The sequence below is a fragment of the Gorilla gorilla genome, chromosome 19 (assembly GCF_029281585.2).
Source record: "Gorilla gorilla gorilla isolate KB3781 chromosome 19, NHGRI_mGorGor1-v2.1_pri, whole genome shotgun sequence".
NCBI lineage: Eukaryota > Metazoa > Chordata > Mammalia > Primates > Hominidae > Gorilla > Gorilla gorilla.
This window is the reverse complement of record NC_073243.2, coordinates 112,894,652-112,918,583: the sequence shown is the minus strand read 5'-3', so window position 1 is coordinate 112,918,583 and position 23,932 is coordinate 112,894,652. Positions and strand designations below refer to the sequence as shown.

General features: G+C 41.7%; 1 non-coding gene across 1 annotated transcript; it reads left to right on the top strand.

The window, feature by feature from the left end:
- Positions 1 to 1,223: 1,223 nt before the first annotated feature.
- Positions 1,224 to 1,330, top strand: LOC134757654 (U6 spliceosomal RNA). The gene has a single exon (XR_010131886.1). It is a non-coding gene; the product is annotated as a U6 spliceosomal RNA (small nuclear RNA).
- Positions 1,331 to 23,932: the final 22,602 nt, after the last annotated feature.

The following is a 23,932-nucleotide window of genomic DNA, read 5'->3' as shown; positions in this document are numbered from 1 at the left end:
TCGCCCTAACATTTCATTTAGGGGTGGCCGGTATCCTTAAATTTTATTTAATTTTAGCTGTATCACAAAACAACTATCATATAATGATTATAACGATGATGATGCTGATAACTACCATTTATTGAGTCCTATGTCACATGATGTGCTTTATGTACTTTGTCTCTAATTACTATGGAGATTGACTTACCCACCTAAAATGAAGCCCATTTCTCTTTCAGGACACATCCCCTTGTTGAATTGTGGTGTTTAAGAGATTTTTTTTCAGAACTGTTGCAGACAGAGGTGAGTTCCTATCTCCTTCTGCAATTACCTGCTGAATATCCTTGAGTGAGAGGTCATTGCCATAAAAATAACTTGCCAAAAGTTAATTTTCCTTATGCATAAGTCGTTGTTTTAGTCTGTTCAAGCTGCTATAACAAAATGCCATGGGCAGAAATTAATTACTCATGGCCCTAGAGGCTGGAAGTGCAAAGTCAAGACACTGGCAGATTTGGAGTCTGGTGAGGGTCTGCTTCCTGGATCATAGATGGATGTCTTTTTCTGTGTTTTCACATGGTAAAAGGGGTGAGGAATCTTTCTGGGGTCTCTTTTATAGGGCCACTTGCTCTTTTAAATAAGGGTCCCACGGTGTTGCCAAGTGTACAAAAATAGCAGAAAAGCTAAAATCAAAATGTTGGACTAAGATTAGATGCAGGAAAAGATGTAGACAGGATGTAAAAAAACAAGTATGTAGAGTCATGAATGGCTCAAAGTCAGACACAACAGCATCACAAATAACAGTCTAAACACTGGTCATCTCTGAGATGTCTTCCACAGATTAATCTCACCCATTGCACACAGATGCTTCCATTTTATCTTAACATTTCGAGGTGATTCATTTTATTTTGAGGACCTACGTGTCATTCATTTTCTTCCACAGCTGCACCAACATACACACACATGCTCAAACATTAGTCTCAACCAAAAATTATATACACAAACAGACTGAAGCTGGGGATGCAGTCAGTCAGCCAGAAGTTGTTTGGTAAATTATCTATTCATTTGGAAGAAAAACAAAGTTAGATCCCTATCTCAAGCTACTGAATGAACAAAATTAAAACTCCAAAATGTAAACATTAAAAAAAACTATAAACATACGAGAGATGATACTTCAAGTTAGAGCAGCCTAAAAAGGTGGACAAATCCTCTCCCCGCCAAAACAAATATAAAAGTATAAAGTTGTTTTGCTCACTTCAGCAGCACGTGAACTAAAATTGGAATGATACAGAGAAGATTAGCATGGCCCCTGCACAAGGATGACACGCAAATTCGTGAAGCATTTCATTTTAAAAAAAGTATAAAATTGTTTAAACAAGCGTTTTAGGACTGGAAATCAACCAAAAGCAAATAATAAACTAAAAAGGGTCTATTCATGAAATCTACCCAAATGTCATATAAGAACAGCAAGAGTCTGAACTTACGGATTATTTCCTTCTATCATCTCACATCTATAGACATAGATAGATGAGTAGAAATTATCCTTTCTGCAGCCAGGCGAGGTGGTTCACACCTGTAATCCCTGCACTTTGGGAGGCCGAGGCAGGTGGATCACCTGAGGTCAGGAGTTCGAGACCAGCCTGGCCAACAATGATGAAACCCCACCTCTACTAAAAATACAAAAGTTAGTCGGGCATGATGGCGGGTGCCTGTAATCCCAGCTACTTGGGAGGCTGAGGCAGGAGAATCACTTGAACACAAGAGGCAGAGGTTGCAGTGAGCCAAGATAGTGCCACTGCATTGTGGGTGACAAGAGCAAAACTCTACCTCAAAAAAAAAGAAAGAAAGAAAGAAAGAAAGAAAGAAAGAAAGAAAGAAAGAAAGAAAAATTATCCTTTCTGAAGAACACAGAAAAAAAAGGCTGGAGAAAAATGATCAGAGCCTCAGAGACCTCTGGGACAACATCAAGCACACAAACATACATATAATAAGAGTCCTGAAGGGGAGGAGAGCAGAAAAAAGGTTAAAAAATTTTTTTTGAAGAAATAATGCCCTGAAAACCTCCCAACTATGCTGAAAAACATTAATCAGCAGGTTCAAGAAGCCCCACAAACCTAGGTAAGAAAAACACAAAGAGATTTGCACATCATAGTTAAATTGCTAAAAGCCAAAGACAATTTAAAAATCTTGAATGCAGTAAGAGAAAAATAACTCCCATGTACAGAAGAACAACAACATATTTAACAGCTGAGTTTCCATCAGAATCAATAGAGGCCAAAAGGCAGTAGAACAACATATTCAAAAGACTCAAAGAAAACAGTGTCAACCAATATGTCCAGCAAAATCCAGCATATAAACAGAACCAAAGACAAAAACCACATGGTTATCTCAATAAATGCAGAAAAGGCCTTTGACAAAATTCAACAGCACTTCATGCTAAAAACGCTCAATAAATTAGGTATTGATGGGACGTATCTCAAAATAATAAGAGCTATCTATGACAAACCCACAGCCAATATCATACTGAATGGGTAAAAACTGGAAGCATTCCCTTTGAAACCTGGCACAAGACAGGGATGCCCTCTCTCACCACTCCTAGTCAACATAGTTCTGGCCAGGGCAATCAGGCAGGAGAAAGAAATAAAAGGTATTCAATTAGGAAAAGAGGAAGTCAAATTGTCCCTGTTTGCAGATGACATGATTGTATATCTAGAAAACCCCATCGTCTCAGCCCAAAATCTCCTTAAGCTGATAAGCAACTTCAGCAAAGTCTCAAGATACAAAATCAATGTGCAAAAATCACAAGCATTCTTATACACCAATAACAGACAAACAGAGAGCCAAATCATGAGTGAACTCCCATTCACAATTGCTTCAAAGAAAATAAAATACCTAGGAATCCAACTTACAAGGGATGTGAAGGACCTCTTCAAGAAGAACTACAAACCACTGCTCAATGAAATAAAAGAGGATACAAACAAATGGAAAAACATTCCATGCTCATGGATAGGAAGAATCAACATTATGAAAATGGCCATACTGCCCAAGGTAATTTATAGATTCAATGCCATCCCCATCAAGCTACCAATGATTTTCTTCACAGACTTGGAAAAAACTACTTTAAATTTTATATGGAACCAAAAAAGAGCCTGCATTGCCAAGTCAATCCTAAGCCAGAAGAACAAAGCTGGAAGCATCCCACTACCTGACTTCAAACTACACTACAAGGCTACAGTAACCAAAACAGCATGGTACCGGTACCAAAACAGAGATATAAACCAATGGAACAGAACAGAGCCCTCAGAAATAATACCACACATCTACAACTATCTGATCTTTGACAAACCTGACAAAAACAAGAAATGGGAAAAGGATTCCCTATTCAACAAATAGTGCTGGGAAAACTGGCTAGCCTTATGTAGAAAGCTGAAACTGGATCCCTTCCTTACACCTTATACAAAAATCAATTCAAGATGGATTAAAGACTTAAATGTTAGACCTAAAACCATAAAAACCCTAGTAGAAAACCTAGGCAGTACCATTCAGGACATAGGCATAGGCAAGGACTACATGTCTAAAACACCAAAAGCAATGGCAACAAAAGCCACAATTGACAAATAGGATCTAATTAAACTAAAGAGCTTCTGCACAGCAAAAGAAACTACCATCAGAGTGAACAGGCAACCTACAGAATGGGAGAAAATTTTTACAATCTACCCATCTGACATAGTGCTAATATCCAGAATCTACAAAGAACTCAAACAAATTTACAAGAAAAAAAAACCCCATCAACAAGTCAGCAAAGGATATGAACAGACACTTCTGAAAAGAAGACATTTATGCAGCCAACAGACACATGAAAAAATGCTCATCATCACTGGCCATCAGAGAAATGCAAATCAAAACCACAATGAGATACCATCTCACACCAGTTAGAATGGCGATCATTAAAAAGTCAGGAAACAACAGGTGCTGGAGAGGATGTGGAGAAATAGGAACACTTCTACACTGTTGGTGGGAATGTAAACTAGTTCAACCATTGTGGAAGTCAGTGTGGCGATTCCTCAGGGATCTAGAACTAGAAAAACCATTTGACCCAGCCATCCCATTACTGGCTATATACCCAAAGGACTATAAATCATGCTGCTATAAAGACACATGCACACGTATGTTTATTGTGGCACTATTCATAATAGCAAAGACTTAGAACCAACCCAAATGTCCAACAATGATAGACTGGATTAAGAAAATGTGGCACATATACACCATGGAATACCATGCAGCCATAAAAAATGATGAGTTCATGTCCTTTGTAGGGATATGGATGAAGCTGGAAACCATCATTCTCAGCAAACTATCGCAAGGAAGAAAAACCAAACACCGCATGTTCTCACTCATAGGTGGGAATTGAACAATGAGAACACATGGACACAGGAAGGGGAACATCACACACTGGGGCCTGTTGTGGGGTGGGGGGAGGGGGGAGGGATAGCATTGGGAGATATACCTAATGTTAAATGACGAGTTAATGGGTGCAGCACACCAACATGGCACATGTATACATATGTAACAAACCTGCATGTTGTGCACATGTACCCTATAACTTAAAGTATAATAAAAATATATATATATATAAAGAAGCTAAAATAAATTCATTCAAAGATATAAAAAAACAGGCCGGGCACAGCAGCTCACGCCTGTTATCCCAGCATTTTGGGAGGCCGAGGCGGATGGGTCACTTCAGCGCAGGAGTTTGAGATCAGCCTGGCCAACATGGTGAAACCCCATCTCTACAAAAAATACAAAAATTAGCTGGGCGTGGTGGCAGTCACCTATAGTCCCAGCTACTCTGCAGACTGAGGCACAAGAATCACTTCAACTCCGGAGGTGGAGGTTGCAGTGAGCCAAGATCGTGCCACTGCACTCCAGCCTGGGTGACAGAGCGAGATTCTGCTCAAAAGAAAGATGAACAAAAACAGAATCTGTAGCTAGCAGAACTGTCCCATGAGAAATACTAAAGGAAGACTTTCAGGTTGAAAGAAAATGGTACCAGAAAATGAATCCGCAGAAAGAAATGAAGAGCAATGGAAATGATAAATATGTGGGTTAGCATAAAGGGCTGTATGAACAGGGAGTTTGTTTTAAATGTTCTGTTTAAATATATATTTATAGATTATGTAAGTTCATATGATATATATATACATTTTTAATATAAAATAGTTTAAAATGTTTAAATATTATATGACTGCATAAGGCAATCACTCTATCACTGTTCTGTCGGATTTATGGCATATATAAGTATAATAAATATAGCATTAATGGCTCAAAGAATGGGGAAGTGGAGCTATATTAGAACAAAGTTGTTATATTTTTCAAAATTCCCAGCATTAAGCTAAAGTAGATTGTGATAAGATATGTATTATAATCCCTAGAGTAACTACAAAGAAAATTAAATTTCAAAATAGTTAATAAAATAACCTAGGACTTAAAATGTCTCACACTTAAAAAAAAAAAAAGGATGTGTTTAACACAAGAGAAGGCAGCAAAATAGGATGGGGGGAAAAAAGACATGGGACATACAAAAACAAATAGTAAAATGGCAGATGTAAATCCAAAGATATCAACAATTAAATTAAATGTAATGGATTAAACACTCCAATCAAAAGGCAGTCATTATCAACATGTACGAAAAAGCACGGTCCAATACAGTCGTGTGCTACACCATGACATTTCAGTCAATGACAGGCCGCATATAGGACGGTGGTCCCATAGGATTATAAAGAAGCTGAAAAATTTCTGTTGCCTCGTGATGTCATATCTGTGGTAACGCTGCAGCACAAAGCATTACTCATGAGTCTCTGGTGAAGCTGGTGTAAACAAATCTACTACCAGTCATATAAAAGTATAGCCCACATAATTGTAGTTGCAGTCTCTAATGCTTGATAAAGATAATAAATGACTACGCTACTGGTTTATGTATACACCATACTATACCTTTTTTTGTTGCTATTTTAGAGTGTACACCTACTTATTTTTTTTAACTGTAGAGCAGCCTCAGGCAGGTCCTTCAGGAGATATTCCCAAAGAAATTATTGCTGTCATAGGAAGTGACAGCTCCGTCCATGTTACTGACCCTGAAGACCTTCCAGTGGGACAAGATGTGGAGGTGGGAAACAGTGATATTGATGATCCTGACCCTCCCTGTAGAGCCCTAGACTAATGTGTGTGTTTGTCTCTTCATTTTTAACAAAGAAGTTTGAAAAGTAGGAAAAAAAATTACAAATTTTAAAAATAAATATTGAATAAGGCTATAAAGAAAATACTTTTGTACAGCTGTACAATATATGCTTTAAGCTAAGTGTTACTGCAAAAAAGTCAAAAAGTTAAAATATTAAAAAGGATAAAAGCCAAGCTTGGTGGCTCATGCCTGTAATCCCTGCACTTTGGGAGGCCAAGGTGGGCAGATCACAAGGTCAGGAGATTGAGATTATCCTGGCCAACATGGTGAAACCCCATCTCTACTAAAAATACAAAAATTAGCTGGGAGTGGCACCACGTGCCTGTAATTCCAGCTACTCAGGAGGCTGAGGCAGGAGAATCGCTTGAACCCAGGAGGCAGAGGCTGCAGTGAGCCAAGATCACACCACTGCACTCCAGCTTGGCAACAGAGCTAGGCTCTGCCTCAAAAAAATAAAAGGGTATAAATTTAAAAAGTTGTAGTATGTAATGTTATTTTATTATCGAAGAAAGAAAACCATTTTTAATCAATTAAGTGTAGCCTAAGTGTACAGTGTGTATAAAGTCTGCAGTAGGGTACAGTAATGTCCTAGGCATTCACATTCAATTACCATTCACTCACTGACTCACCCAAAGCAACTTTAGTCCTACAAGCTCCATTCATGGGAAGTGCTCTATACAGGTGTTACATTTTTTATCTTTTATATCATATTTTTACTCTATCTCTTCTATCTTTAGAAATGTTTATATACACAAATAGTCATGATTATGTTACAATTTCCTGCAGTGTTGAGTACAGTAACATGCCGTACAGGTTTGTAGCCTAGGATCACTAGGTTATACCCTATAGTCTAGGTGTGTAGCAGGCTATACCATCTAGGTTTCTGGAAAGGTACATTTCTCAAAACATCCCTGTCGTTAATTGACACATGACTACATAAGCTGTCTTCAAGAAAAGCACTTTTAATTCAGACAAAAGTAGTTACAAAGTAAAAGAATGGGGAAAATATAGCTGGCTCATGCCTGTAATCCCAGCACTTTGGGAGGACCAGGTGGGCGAATCGCTTGAAGTCAGGAATTCGAGACCAGCCTGGCCAACATGGTGAAACCCCATCTCTACTAAAAATACAAAAATTAGCTGGGCCTGGTGGTGCACACTTGTAATCTCAGCTACTCAAGAGGCAGGAGGCTGAGGCAAGAGAATCGCTTGAACGTGGGAGGCAGAGGTTGCAGTGAGCTGAGATTGCACCAGTGCACTCCAGCCTGGGTGACAGAGAGAGACTCTGTCTTAAAAAAAAAAAAAAAAAAAAAAAAGAATGGAGAAAATATATGTAAATCATACAAAATGTTACCATAAGGGAGTTGAAGTACTTATGTTAATATCAGAAAAAAATAGAATTTAAATCAAGAAATATTGGTAGGGATAAATAGCAACAATATTTCATAATGATAAAAGTATCAAAACATCAGAAACATAAAACAATTATAAAGACATAGGCATTGAATAACACATACATGCAGCAAACATTGACAGAATGGAAAGGAGAAATGGACAATTTAGTAATTGTAATTAGAAATTTTAAGTCCCTTCTCTAAGTAACTGATAGAATGGCTAGGCATAAAATGAATAAGGATATATAAATCTTGCACAACTGTCAACCAACTTTACCCAGCTAACATATAGAATGCTCCCACCCAACAGCAGGGTATACAGTCCTTTCACATCCACATGGAACATTTTCCAGGATAGAGCCTTTGCTGGATCACGAAACTAGTCTCAATAAACTTAAAAGGATTGAAGTCATCTGAAGTATGTCCTCCAACCCTGATGGAACTAAATTGAAAATTAACGACAGAAAGAAATTTGGTAAACCCTCAAACATTTGAAAAACATACTTCTAAATAACCAAGGAGGCCAGGAGCGGTGGCTCATGCCTATAATTCCAACAATTTGGGAGGCTGAGGAGGGTAGATTACCTGAGGTGAGGAGTTCGAGACCAGCCTGGCCAACATGGCGAAACCCCATATCTACTAAAAATACAAAAATTAGCCAGCATGGTGGCACGCACCTGTAGTCGCAGCTACTCAGGAACCTGAGGCAGGAGAATTACTTGAACTGGGAGGCAGAGGTTGCAGTGAGCTGAGACTGAGCCACTGCACTCCAGTCTGGAAGACAGCATGAGACTCCGTCTGTGAAACCCCGTATCTACTAAAAATACAAAAAATTATCTGGCATGGTGGCACACGCCTGTAGTCACAGCTACTCAGGAGGCTGAGGCAGGAGAATCACTTGAACCTGGGAAGTGGATGCTGCAGTGAGCCGAGGTCGTGCCATTGCACTCCTGTCTGGCCAATAAGAGCAAAACACCACCCCCCCCAAATAAAATAATAAATAAATAAATAATTTAATAACCATGGGTCAAAGAAAAAAAATCATAAGGTTAATTAGAAAACATTTCAAACTGAATGAAAACAAAACCACTGAAATCTCTGAGGGTAGCTAATGCAAGGCCTAAAAGAAAGTTTATAGCTTTAAATGCTTAAATTAGAAGGAAGAAAGATCTATAATCCATAATCTAATCTTTCACTTCAAAAGGTAGAAAAAGAAGGGCAAATTAAACCCAAAGTAAAGTGAAGGAAACAATAGCGATCAAAATACAAATCAATAAAATAAAAACAGTAAGGAAGAAAGTCAAAAGCTGATTATTTGAAAAGAGAAATACAGTTGATAAAATTTTCTCTAGACTGACAAAGAAAAAAAGAAATAAGACATAAATTATGAAAATCAGGAATGAAAAGGGAATGTAGCTACTGACCCTACAGAAAGGATTTTAAGAGAATACTATGAACAGCTTTATGCCAGCAAATTACACAACATAGATGAAATGTATAAATTCCTAGAAAGACAAAAATTACCAAAACTGACTCAATCAGAAATTTAAAATCTGAGGAGACTGATAACAAATAAGAAATTGAATTAGTAACTTAAAATCTTCCCACAAAAAAAAACTCTAGGCCCAGATGACTTTATTGGTCAATTGTATCCAATATTTAAGGAAGCAATCTTGCCAATCCTATACAAACTCTTCAGAAAATCTGTGTATTTGTTTATGAGGGCTGCCATCACAAAGTACTGCACTATGTGGCTTAAACTATGGAAATTTACTGTCTCACAGTTCTAGAGGCTACAAGTCCAAGACCAAGGTGTTGGTAGGTTGGTTCCTTCCAAGGACTGTGAGGGAAGGGTCTGTTCCAGGCCTCTTTCACTGGCTTGCAGAGTCATCTTCCGCCTGTCTTCACATTCTCTCCCCTCTGTCTGTGTCCAAATTTCCGCTTCTTACAAGAACACCAGTCGTATTGGATTGGGACCCACCCTAAAGACCTCATTTTAACTTGATTACCTCTATAGAAACCTCATCTCCAAATAAGAGCACATTCTGAGGCACTGGCACTTAGCATTTTAACGTATACATTTGGGAAGGAGGGCACAGTTCAACCGATACCAATAGGTGAGGAGGAAATATTTCCTAACTCATTCGATGAGGCCAGTATCATTACCCGGATACCAACACAATACAAAGATATCAGAAGTAGGAAAAACTATCAACTAAAATCTCTCATAAAAATAGATGCAAAAACTCTTTAAAAATAATACTAGCAAACTGAATACATAAACATATATTTTTAAGTACCCACCATGACAAAGTGGGAATTACCCCAGGAAAGTAAGGTTAGATTAACATCTTAAAATATATTAATATTACATACCATATTAATAGAATAAAGAATAAAAATCGCATGATTATCTCAATAGATATAGGAAAATCATTTGACAAAGTCCATGATAAAATAAAAAGAACTTTCCACAAAGTAGAAAAAAGCAGAACTTCTTCAACTTTATAAAGAGCTTTTCTCAAGAAACCTGTATCTATGTGATATTTGATGGTGAAAGACTGAGATCAGAAACAAGACAAGCATGTTCATTCTTAACACTTCTATTGAAAATTTTACTGAAAGTTATAGCCAGGGATAGACTGGAAAAAAATAATAAAAGGCATCCAGACTGGGAAAAAAGAAATAAAACTGTCCTTAATCACAGAAGATGTGTGTAGAAAATCTGATGGAATCTATTTTAAAAAACCTGCTAGAACTAATGAGTAAGTTTAGGAAGGTTGCAGGATATAAAACCAATATAAAAAATCAATTGTATTTTATATGCTAGCAATGAACAATCTAAAATGATATTAAGGAAAAAAATTGCACTCACAATACAATAAAAAATAATAAAACACTTGGGAAAATATCAACAGAAGAAGTGTAAGACTCATACACTGAGAATTTCGAAACAATGTTTTGTGAAGATCTAAATAAATGGAGAAATATGTTATGTTCCATGGCATTTTATTATATTTATAGCATAGTTTTATTATAGTTATAAAATCAGTTTTTTTTCTTTTTAATGGAGTTCTTTTTCAAGTTTGATTTTTTCTTTTTTCTTTTCTTTTTTTTTTGTGTGTGTTTGTTCGTTTGTTGAGACAGGGTTTCACTCTGTCACCTAGGCTGGAGTGCAGTGGCACGACCTCAGCTCACTGCAACCTCCACCTCCTGGGTTCAAGCCATTCTCCTACCTTAGCCTCCAGAGTAGCTGGGACTAAAGGTAGGCACCACTACGCCTGGCTAATTTTTGTATTTTTTTGTAGAGACAGGGTTTCACCATGTTGGTCAGGCTGGTCTCGAACCCCTGACCTCAAGTGATCCACCCACCTTGGCCTTCCAAAATGCTGGGATTACAGGTGTGAGCTACTATGCCTAGCCCCGAATTTGATTTTATTATACCAATATTATCTTCTCCCCCTCCCACAGTTCCCCAATCACTTCTCTACACACTCTGGTCTGGCACAGTTTCAAATTTGTGGAGTTGATATCTGGGGCTCCTACTGGAAGTAGGATAAAAACAGAAGGAATTTGGCACGGGGCTCCTCCATCTTCCACACATGCGGCATTTGTTCTGAGAATGTCACCTCCCTCACAGTGCATGTCAGAATGGCACGCCAGCATGGGCCTCTGGTCTAGCACACAGAAAGGGTAAAAAGTACACATGGTGACCATTGTCACTTTGCAGATTTCCTGCCTCCCACTCACAAGTCTGAGACCAGTTTTGCTACTGTTGCACCGCTAACCACAGAAGCCAGAAAGGGAAACTACTTTCTTTCTTTTTTTTCTTCTTTTTTTTTTTTTTGAGATGAAGTCTCACTTTGTCGCCAGGCTGGAGTGCAGTGGCACGATCTCGGCTCACCGTAACCTCCAACTCCCTGGTTCAAGCTATTCTCCTGCCTCAGCCTCCCAAGTAGCTGGGATTACAGGCATGCACCACCACACCCAGCTAATTTGTGTATTTTTAGTAGAGACAGGATTTCACCATGTTGGCCAGGCTGGTCTTGATCTCCTGACTGTGTGATCCACGCGCCTTGGCCTGTCAAAGTGATGAGATTACAGGCGTGAGCCACTGCGCCCAGCCAGGGAAAATAAGTTTTCAATAGAGAATTTTCTATTAAGGAAGAGAGTGTTCTTTCAGCAAAGACAGGCTTTAGCCACACCTGTTTTTATAAGGATTTGAGGGGAGGGAAATATGCCAAGAGACAACTTCAGAAGTTTATAAAGACAAGAGCGACCTCTCCAAAACAGCTAGGAGAGTGGGTCTTTAGTGGTGAGGTCTTCATCTCTGTCTGATCTCTCTAGGCTGAAGGACAGATGTGAATTTGCTGTGAAGGCATATTCTTCTCAAGGACACTTACCGTCTGTTTCCTGGGGATAGGAAGGTAAGTCATCAGTGTCAAGAACCTTACTGGTAAAACAATAAAACAATGTATTCATTCGGATTTGTGCTCTTTAAGTGAGAGGGGTTCTAGAACAGCCTTTCTGTCTGGACCCCTCGATGGTAAACCATCCCGTGTGAGGTCTGCTCTTTACTGTGTGGACGAGGCCAGGGCTGTCATTTGACATCCGTGGCCACAGCCCGGAGTCGGCCAGCTCCGGTGCGATTGTACTTAGTACATCAGTAGTCACGAGAAAACTGGCTAAGAAAACACGGAGCTTCAACTGGAACAAAATGTTATACGTGCAACACCCATGACCGTGTGGCTGTTTTATCCCCATTGCTCCTTTCTTTTCTGCAGAAGGTTCTTTTTAAATTTTAACGTATATTTGTCCAATTGTTTGGTAATGCATTTCCATGTTTTCAGAAATAGTGAATCAAATCTGGACTGGAACAACACTCCCTCACTTACCTCCTGCACCCAGAGCCTGCCTCGCTGTGGGAATGCTCCATCCTTGGTGTCTTAAAATTTGCAGAGCGTCTTTACTTGTACATGAGACATGTACATATACAGAGCAAAAATTCTACATGACCTCACTTACGTGTGGACTCTAAAAATGTCACACTCACAGAAGTGGAGAGTAGAATGATGGTTACCAGAGGCTGGAGGGAGGGGCGGGCAGGGAAAGGGGAGAGGTTGGTCAATGGGTACAAAGTTATCATCAGTTAGAAGGATTAAGTTCTGATGCTCTATTGCACCGCGTGATGACTATAGTTAATACTAATGTATTGTGTATTTGAAAAGACCTGAAGGAGAGGATTTTCAATGTTCTCACCACAAAGAAATGGTAACTATCGGAGGTGATGGATATGCTAATTAGCCTGGTTGTATCATTCCCCAGTGTATATGTGTATCAAAGCATCACACTGTATCCCATAAATACATGCAATTATTTTTTAATTAATTTTTTTTAAAAACTTAGGCCAGGCTTGGTGGCTCATGCCTGTAATCCCAGCACTTTGGGAGGCTGAGGAGGGGGGATCATTTGAGGTCAGGAGTTTGAAACCAGCCTGACCAACACAGGGAAACCCCCTCTGTACTAAAAATACAAAAATCAGCCAGGTGTGGTGGCATGTGCCTGTAATCCTAGCTACTCAGGAGGCTGAGGCAGGAGAATCACTTGAACCCAGGAGGTAGAGGTTTCAGTGAGCCGAGATCACACCACTGTACTCCAGCTTGAGCGACAGAGCACAGGCTCTGTCTCAAAAAAAAAAAAAAAACCTAAAAACTTCAAAAATAAATGTGTATCTTATTGTCCCAAATGTTTCACACACCAAAAAACCATTCTGTTCTAAACCTTGTTTTTCTTTTCATTGAACAATAATTTTTGGAGAGCTTTCCAAAGCAGCACATACAGAAATTCATTTTTTGTAGCCCTATAGTATTTTATCTTTGCACAATTTATTTCAAAGCCTCTATTGAGGGACACGTGGACTGTTTACAATGCTTTACTATTATTAAAAAAAAAAGAATGCTGCAGTGAATTACCTTACACATATATCTTTTGCGTTGTATCTATGGAATAAATTCCTAGAAATAGAATTGGGAGAGATATACATTTGCAATAAATATCACCAGACTGTCCTTTGTAGGCTTTGGCTTATCACTTTATAACATAAAAATTTTTATAAGATATATCCTTACCTCATACCGTATAAAAAATTAACTCAAAATGAAACAAAAGCCTACATGTAAGAGAATACACAGGGATAAATCCTGATGATCTCAGATTTGGCAATGGGTTCTTTGTTCTGAGAATCCTGACTCCCTCACAGTGTGTGTCAGAAGCTCAAGCAACAAGAGAAAAACATAGATGAAATGAATTTCAACAAAATTTTAAACTTTTGTGCATTGAAGAACTCTATCAAAAAAGTGAAATGACAACCCACAGAATGAGAGAATGAGTTTGCCAACTGTATATATCTGTTCAGGGTCTGTCTAATATTGTCCTGTGATTTCCCAGATTTTTTTTTTTTTGAGATGGAGTCTCGCTCTGTTGCCCAGGTGGGAGTGCGGTGGCACGATCTCAGCTCACTGAAACCTCCACCTCCCATGTTCAAGCCATTCTCCCACCTCAGCCCCCCAATTAGCTGGGATTACAGGCACACGCCACCACACCTGGCTAATTTCTGTATGTTTAGTAGAGATGGGGTTTCACCATTTTGACCAGGCTGGTCTCAAACTCCTGAACTCAAGTGATTTGATCTCAAGTGATCTGCCCGCCTTGGCCTCCCAAAGTGCTGGGATTACAGGCGTGAGCCACTGTGCCTGGCCTTAAATTCTTTATGTCTATTTGGCATCTAGTAACTGCAAGGCCAGCAGACAAGTGTTTGCCTCTCTCCTTCAAGAAGGGGCATTCCCCTCCAAGGATGGGGCATTCCCACACTGAGGCAAGGCTGGGTGCAGGAGGCAAGTGAGGGAGACTTGTTCCCGTCCACGTTTGATTCACTGTTTCCAAAAACATGGAAATGCATTATCAAACAATTGTACAAATATACATCAAGTTGCCTGGAATTCTCCTTTCGTGTGCAGACAGGCTGATCCAAGTCTGTGCCTCCACCTACCTTCTATATAACTCTCACACACCAAACCAATACTTCCCTTATCCTAAATCATCCCAAGGCCAGGTTCCAGGCAACTAGAGACCACCCCCTATAGCCCAGGCTCACCCATGTTATTCAAAGTAGCCAGTCCTAAACTGATGGCCCGGCCCTGCCTTGCCTTTCCTGCAGAAACTCCAGTAAGGGCTATGGCCCATGCCTTCTCACTCATCTTTTGCCTCTTGACCATCCTAACGCTTTCGCTGTGGCCCTGCGTGTTGTGGCATGTCCCCTCCTCTCAGGAACTGTAAGAAAACTCTTCTTTCAGTAACATTGGCCTCTCCACATCATCATTCAGTCACCTCCATAAACTAAAATCCTGCCGTTACAATTGAGACAAGTATCCATAATATATAAAGAATAGTCACAACTCAACAATAAAAACACAACCCAAATCAAACATGAGCAAAGATCTTGAACAGACAGTTCTCCAAGGAGGATATACAAATGGCCAGCAAGCCCAGGAAAAAGATGCCCAACATCATTAGTCATCAGGGAAATGCAAACCAAAACCACCATGATGCGAACAATATGAATGTCATGAAGGCCGCTGAGCTGTACAATTAAAAATGCCTCAAATAGGCCAGGTACAGTGGTTCACACCTGTAATCCCCGCTCTTTTGGAGGCCAAAGTGAAAGGATTCCTTGAGCCCAGGAGTTCAAGACCAGCCTGGGCAACATGGGGAGAACTCAGCTCTACAAAAAATAAAAAATTAGCTGGGTGTAGTGGTACACGCCAGTAGTCCCAGCTATTCGGAAGGCTGAGGTGGGAGGATCACTTGAGCCTGGGAGGTTGAGGCTGCAGTGAGCTGTGACTGCACCACTGCACTCCAGCCTGGGCAAGAGTGAGACTTTGTCTCACAACAACAACAACAACAGGCTAAAATTATAACTTTTATGTGCTGCATATTTTACCACAGTAAGAAAAAAATAATTAAAGCATTGTGTTAGTCAGGGTTCTCCAGAGAAATAGAACCAGTAGAATTTGTTTGCTTGTTTATAAACTATTGATTGGCTCATCTAGAACCAGAAATACCATTTGACCCAGCAATCCCATTACTGGGTATACTATAAATCATTTTACTATAAAGACACATGCACACGTGTGTTTACTGCAGCCCTATTTACAATAGTAAAGACTCGGAACCAACCCAAATGCCCATCAATGACAGACTGGATAAAGAAAATGTGAGACATATATATCATGGAATACTATGCAGCCATGAAAAAGAATGAGTTCATGTCTTTGGAGGGTCATGGATAAAGCTGGAAACCATCATTCTCAGCAAACTAACATAGGAACAAAAAACTAAACACCACATGTCTCACTCATGAGTGGGAGTTGAACAATAAGAACACATGGACACAGGGAGGGGAACATCACACACCAGGGCCTATTGGGGGTGGGGGGAAAGGGGAGGGAGAGCATTAGGAGAAATACCTAATGCATGTGGGGCTTAAAACCTAGATGACAGGTTGATAGGTGCAGCAAACCACCGTGGCACATGTATACCTACGTAGCAAACCTGCATGTTCTATGCATATATCCCAGAATTTAAGTAAAATTAAATTAAATTAAAGAGATATTGATTGGATCACATCATTCTGGAGGCTAAGTCCCGCTGCGAACCACCTGTGAACTGGACCCCCAGGAAAGCCTGTGGTGTCCCAAAGTCCAAGAGGTGGAGAATCAATAGTGTAGATTCTAGTCCAGGTCTTAAGGCCTGAGAACCAGGAGTGGTGAGGGCTGGAGAAGATTGATGTCCCACCTCAGTAGTCAAGCAGAGTTAATTCAACCTTCCTCTGCCTTCTTGTTTTATTCAGGCCCTCGGTAGATTGATAATGCCCACCCATGTTGACCATCTTCTTTACTCAGTCCAACCATTCAAATGCTAATCTTTTCTGGGAACACCCTCACAAACACACCAGAAATAAGGTTTAACCGACCAGCTGGGTATCCCATCACCCAGTCAAGTTGACACATAAGAGTAACTATATCAAGCATAGACCATAAAAACGAAACCAAAACATCACAGTGATACACCACTTCGACTTACGAGTAAGGCTGTGTGAAAACAAGAAAGCCCCTAAAAAACAGAGCATAACAAATGTTGTTGAGGATGTGGAGAAACTGAGACACTCATACATTGCTGGTGGAAAGGAAAAATGGTGCAGCCACTGTAGAACAGCTGGGCAGTTCCTCAAGACATTAAATACTGAGTTACCATTCGATCCAGCAATTCTACTCCCAGGTATATATCCAGGAGAAATAAAAACGTGTCCACACAAAAACCTGAACACGAACATTCACAGCAGCACTATTCATAATAGCCAAAAGGTGGAAACAACCCAAACACCCAACAACTAATGAATAGATCAACAAAATGTAGTTTGTCCACACAATGGAGTATTATTTGGTCATAAAAATAGGCCAGGCGCGGTGGCTCATGCCTGTAATCCCAGCACTTTGGGAGGCTGAGGCGGGTGGATCACTTGAGGTCAGCAGTTCAAGACCAGCCTGGCCAAATGGGGAAACCCCGTCTCTACTAAAAATACAAAAATTAGCTGGGCGTGGTGGCGCATGCCTGTAATCTCAGCTACTCAGGAGGCTGAGGCAGAAGAATAGCTTGAACCTGGGAGGTGGAGGTTGCAGTGAGCCGAGATCAAGCCACTGCACTCCAGCCTGGGCGACAGAGCGAGACTCTATCTCAAAAACAAACAAACAAACAAAACCCGTAAGATTCCAACCTTTTGGGCTCAGCAATTACACTCCCAGAAGTCATGCCTCAAATGCACTTTTCTGTCTTCTAGGTCTTTTCTCCTCTCTGTCCTAATCTCCTCTCCATGCCTCTAGTGATGCCAATAAATGGGTAATAATTCCCTTAAACTCCGTGGAATTAATTTCTTTTTGACTACAGGAATTCACAGTTCAAAACAAAATAACCCCAGATTCCTTAATAAATAGAAACCTTAAAGTTCCTTCTAAAAAGATTCACAGCTATAAAAGTAATAAATGAATCGCCCAAAATACTGCACTGTGGGTCGGGTTAATAATCCTACTGGACAGGAGCTGGCATGACTCAGTTTGGGCGGCCGAGCCCAGACATCAGCATATGTGCTACTGTAGTGCCCTCTTCTGGCCGAATACAAAATCAAATTTATGTGGCCGCTTTTAGTCAAGTTTTCCATAGCTGCTTACAGGCACTGAGTTTCCTGCGACTTCCTGTTTATTGCCTCTGCTCTCCTCAAGTTCTCAGCTTTTTCTTGCATCAGCTAGGCTTGCCTCCTCCTCCTCAGGGAAGATCAAGATCCCCTGACATTCCTAATCTCAGCTCCCAAGATTTGCCCCTTCCACTACCCTGTTTCCTGGCTGTTTGCACCATAGCCTCCCACCTTGAGTAAGTCTAGTTCCATCTGTTCTCTCTTATCTATCCGCCTCCGTACTGGCCATTTACCATGTGCCAACATTGCATCTGGGCCTCTGCACTCACGACCTACCTGTCGTTCCCTCACTCACTGCCCCATCTCACCTACACTTGCCTGAGCACTCTCCGTTGATTCCTTGATCCGGGTTTTATAAAATGAGGTCTGTGGACAATCTACATTCTCTCCACCTGGCTGCTTGCTACCGGGCAGATTCCTGAGCTCCCTGAATCAGACCTTCTGGAATCCTGGAACCCGCATTTATAATAAATACCCTAAATAATTTTTATGTACATGCACACACATACACACAAACACACACACAACATAAAAACCACCCTGGGCTGGGCACAGTGGCTCACGCCTGTAATCCCAGCACTTTGGGAGGCCGAGGCGGGTGGATCATGAGGTCAGGGGATCGAGAACATCCTGGCTAACACGGTGAAACCCCGTCTCTACTAAAATACAAAAAATTAGCCGGGAGTGGTGGCGGGCACCTGTGGTCCCAGCTACTCGGGAGGCTGAGGCAGGAGAATGGCGTGAACCCGGGAGGCGGAGCTTGAAGTGAGCCGAGATAGCGCCACTGCATTCCAGCCTGGGTGACAGAGCGAGACTCTGTCTCAAACAACAACAACAACAACAACAACAACAACAACAAACACCCTGATGTTTTTGTTTGTTTGTTTTACTAAGCCATATTATCTTGTCCAGAAACTTGCCATGGCTCCAAGCCATCTAAAGATTTAAATGCAAAAGACTCAGATTGGCTTTCAAGGCTTTTGGTAAATTGTTTTATATATTTTTTGTCCTTTCCTGTAAGAGGATTATATTTCCCCTTTCCCAGGGATGGCAGGCATGGCCAGGTGACTTGCTTTGGCCAATGAAACGTGAACAGCTGTAACATATGCCACAGTCAAGCGGACACTACGAAAACCATTGAACAGTTCTCCCATATTTTCTTTCCCTTGGCCAGAATTGATGATAACCCAGATCGAAGCTGCTTCTGCAGCCTGACCCTAGAACAAAGGAGCCATGGAGCAGAGCTACAGATACCCACAAGGGAAATGTAATGTAAGAGAGAAATAACCTTGTAGTATTGCTGTGATTTGGAGAGTCCTTTGTTACTGCAGTTTAACTGCCTAAGCCGACTGATACACAGTATTTCACAATTTGCTTTTCTAACTCTATTTCCCATTATTCCCTAACACTTATTCCAACTCCTGCCAGACTGAACTACTTGCTTTTCCCCAAAGATCAACAAATTTCTCCAACTTGATGCAGTTATTTGCTTCCTATCTCCTGCCTGCCAACAATACCTCTCAAAGTTTAATTTCAACCTTCAAGTTCATCTCAAGCGCTACTTTCTCTGTGCAGGGGTGTCTGATCTTTTGGCTTTCTGGGCCACACATAAGATACACTAACACTAATGATGACTGGTGAGCTAAAAAAAAAAAAAAACAAAAAATCTCATAATGTCTAAAGAGAGTTTATGAATTTGTGTTGGCCCACATGCAGCCTGCGGTACACAAGCTAGACAAGCTTGGTAAAAAGCCCTTCCCCATTCCTTTGATGCCAACTACTGTAAACTATGTTTATTGTTTTGACATATTTTCTTATCACCTCCGCCAAGAAAAAAATCATAAACTCCTTGACATTAAAGACTATCTTATTGGCCAAGTGCAGTCTCTCACACCTGTAATCCCAGCACTTTGGGAGGCCGAGACAGGCGGGATCACTTGAACTCAGGAGTTCGAGACCAGCCTGGCCAACATGGTGAAACTATGTCTACTAAAAATACAAAAATTAGCCAAGAATGGTAATGTGCTTCTGTAATCTAAGCTACTTGGGAGGCCGAAGCAGGAGAATCACTTGAAACCCAGGAAGCGGAGGTTGCAGTGAGCCGAGATCACACCACTGCACTCCAGCCTGGGAGACAGAGCAAAAAAAAAAAAGACTATCTTACTCACCACTGTATTCCTTGAAACTTTGCAAATAGTAGGTATCCACTCAAATATTTATCAAATTAGCACATTCAATTAGAGAACTGCTGTTTAATATGTTTATGATTTTTTTACAGGAAGATTTTAAAGAACATTTAACATACTCATTGGGGAAGCAAAATTAACATGCAAGAAGAATTAAAAATCATAGCAAATAGCAAAGATTCCTACTGAGTAAAATATGGGCCAGGCACGGTGGCTCACATCTGTAATCCTAGCACTTTGGGAAGCCAAGGCAGGCAGATTGCTTGAGGCCAGGAGTTCGAGACCAGCCTAGGCAAAATAGCAAGACCTCATCGCTACTAAAAATCAAAAAACTTAGCCAGGCTTGTTGGTGTGCACCTGTAGTCCCAGCAACTTGAGAGGCTGAGGTGGGAGAATCACTTGAGCCCTAGTAGTGGAGGTTGCAATGAGCCAAGATCATGCCACTGTACTCCAGCCTGGGTGACAGAGCAAGACCCCATCTCAAAAAAATAAATAAATAAAAATAAAGTATAACTCAAAGTTTAATGAATCTCTTTCTCTCTCTCTCTGTAAAAATAAGCATGTCTTGACCTTCATCTCTCTCCCTGGATATACTCAACAGATCTTAAAGTAAAACTTCACCAAAGGGAAACAATGTGTCACACGACTCATGAGTTACGACCCCTATTGTTACAGTCCATATGCTAAAAGCAAGGATTTTTCTAATTATGGAACAAATTAGCTTATGTAAATTCTTAGGCGTAGGAAAAATGTATTTCCCTGCTTTTGATTAAAAGCCAACAAAATATAATTCCAATTTTAAAACAAATCCCCTTACCAAACCCCAACAGCAAAGTGTTGCCCCTACAAACCTCACAGCAAATAGTCCTTATTCTCAGTGACTAGCAGCTGCCTCTTTTCTCACTCCTCTCCAGCTTCAATTAACCTAATGCCGTCTGAGACATTTTGGCAGTAATTGCAAAGCTTCTCCCGGTTTGGGAATCTAATTTAATTAGATTGGCGAGATTTGATTTTAGATGTTTCTCCTCAATGCCAATTCAAAACTTAATACTTACTTTGCTTTTGTTTCCTGGTAATAACTGGTTTACGGCCCTGAGAAGAAAAATTGGGGCCAATAAAACAAGCTGGATTAGCCTGGTTCTTCACTGACTCCACAATCGGCCTACCATTTGTGCAAAGTCCACTCCAGGAGAAAAATGCTTTGAAGGTAGGACTCTAACATCCTAATGTGTCCGGACTCAGTGGGTTGTTGGTCTCACTGACTTCCAGAATGAAGCCGTGGCCCCTCGCGGTGAGTGTTACAGTTCTTCAAGGCGGCATGTCCGGAGTTTCTTCCTTCTGGTGGGGTTCGTGGTCTCGCCGGCTCAGGAGTGAAGCTGCGGACCTTCGCGGTGAGTGTTGCAGCTCTTAAGGCGGCGCGTCTGGAGTTGTTCATTCCTCCTGGTGGGTTCGTGCTCCCGCTGGCTTTAGGAGTGAAGCTACCGACCTTCACCGTGAGTGTTAGAGCTCATAAAGGCAGTGTGGACCCAAAGAGTGAGCAGCAGCAAGATTTATTGCAAAAAGCGAAAGAACAAAGCTTCCACAGCTTGGTAAGGGAACCCCGGCGGGTTGCCACTGCTGGCTCCCGCAGCCTGCTTTTATTCTCTTATCTGGCCCCACCCACATCCTGCTGATTGGTCCATTTTACAGAGAGCCGGTGGTCTGTTTTGACAGGGCACTGATTGGTGCGTTTACAATCCCTGAGCTAGACACAAAGGTTCTCCATGTCCCCACTAGATTGGCCAGATACAGAGTGTGGATTGGTGCATTCACAAACCCTGAGCTAGACACAAAGGTTCTCCATGTCCCCACTAGATTGGCCAGATACAGAGTGTGGATTGGTGCATTCACAAACCCTGAGCTAGACACAGGGTGCTGATTGGTGTGTTTACGAACCTTGAGCTAGATACAGAGTGCCGATTGCTGTATTTACAATCCTTTAGCTAGACATAAAAGCTCTCCAAGTCCCCACCAGAGTCAGGAACCCAGCTGGCTTCACCCAGCGGATCCCGCACAGGGGCCACAGGTGGAGCTGCCCGCCAGTCCCGTGCCCTGCGCCCGCACTCCTCAGCCCTTGGGTAGTTGATGGGACTGGGCACCGTGGAGCAGGGGGCGCTCTGGCCACACAGGAGCCCACGGAGCTGGGAAGGCTCAGGCATGGCGGGCTGCAGGTTCCAAGCCCTGCCCTGCGGGGAGGCAGCTAAGGCCCGGCGAGAAATCGAGCGCAGCGCCGGTGGGCCGGCACTGCTGGGGGACCCAGCACACCCTCCGCAGCCGCTGGCCCGGGTGCTAAGCCCCTCATTGCCCAGGGCCGGCAGGGCCCGCCGAGCCCACACCCACCCAGAACTCGCGCTGGCCCGCAAGCACCGCGCGCAGCCCCTGTTCCCGCCCTCGCCTCTCCCTCCACACCTCCCCGCAAGCTGGGGGAGCCGCCTCCAGCCTCGGCCAGCCCAGGAAGGGGCTCCCACAGTGCAGCAGCAGGCTGAAGGGCTCCTCAAGTGCCATCAAACTGGGAACCCAGGCAGAGGAGGCGGGGAGAGTGAGCGAGGGCTGTGACAGCTGCCAGCACGTTGTGACCTCTCACTAATCCAAAGACTGAAGATTAATTGTTGGCCAATATTGCTTCCTTTGTGGATCCATATCAGTCTAGTGTTCTCTATACTGACAGTCAGAAAATGTGAATTTTGTCAGCAGCCTAGATGTTAAGAAACATGGGGCATATAAGGGTGGTCAGGTAATTTAATGTCTAAACTATGACACTTTTGAAACTGAAAGGGGCACTATTCATGATTGTCCTAGGACAGCAGGTAGAAACTAGGACTGTCCTTGGCAAACCCGCACACCTCGTCACCCTAGAGACCCTTGAAAAATGATGCTGTGGGCCGGGCGTGGTGGCTCACGCCTATAATCCCAGCACTTTGGGAAGACAAGGAGGGCGGATCACGAGTTCAAGAGATCAAGACCATCCTGACCAACATGGTGAAACCCCGTCTCTACTAAAAATACAAAATTTAGCTGGGTGTGGTGGCGTGCGCCTGTAGTCCCAGCTACTCGGGAGGCTGAGGCAGGAGAATCACTTGAGCCCAGGAGGTAGAGGTTGCAGTGAGCCGAGATCTCACCACTGCACTCCAGCTTGGGCGACAGAGCAAGACTCCATCTAAAAAAAAAAATGCTGTGATTAGTGAACTGATTTTAAATGTTTATCTCTAAAGGTTAGGATTGACAAATGACTAAGTGACTTTTCAAAATAATTAGTAGATGAAGAAACAAGTTATAAGTAGCCAAGTAGTCAGATCAAGACTTTAAGAACACTATCTCCTTAAGATTCTATTTTCAGTCTTTCAAGAAAAAAATTTAAGAAATTTTTACTCTTTCCCAAAGCTTCTATGAATACACTATCCTGAATGCTTTCGTTCTTATCTTTTGTCACTGAAAAATATTTTTCATATTTTATATATGTTTGGTTTTAAAGAGGCAATAATGTTCTTCACATTTCCCTTTGGCTCAGCTTGGGAGAAGAAAAAGGGAAAGGGGAGTAAGTAGAGGAGGGAAGGGATTCGAAATACTAGTCCAGGGCAGGTACTTTCCCCTAATTCCACTTTCTGGAGTGGACTCGACATGGATAAAGGTGATCTTGGTTCCAGAATATTTCTTGTACTGTGACATCTTCGCAGGCTGTGATTCTACTGTTGAGAGTAAGTGTTGTCCATACAATATGGTCCCCAGTGCAAATGTGCCAATTCTGAGCCTGCTTGACCTGAGGTCTGCGGCTCTGCTCCAAGTCAGGGGAGTCGAC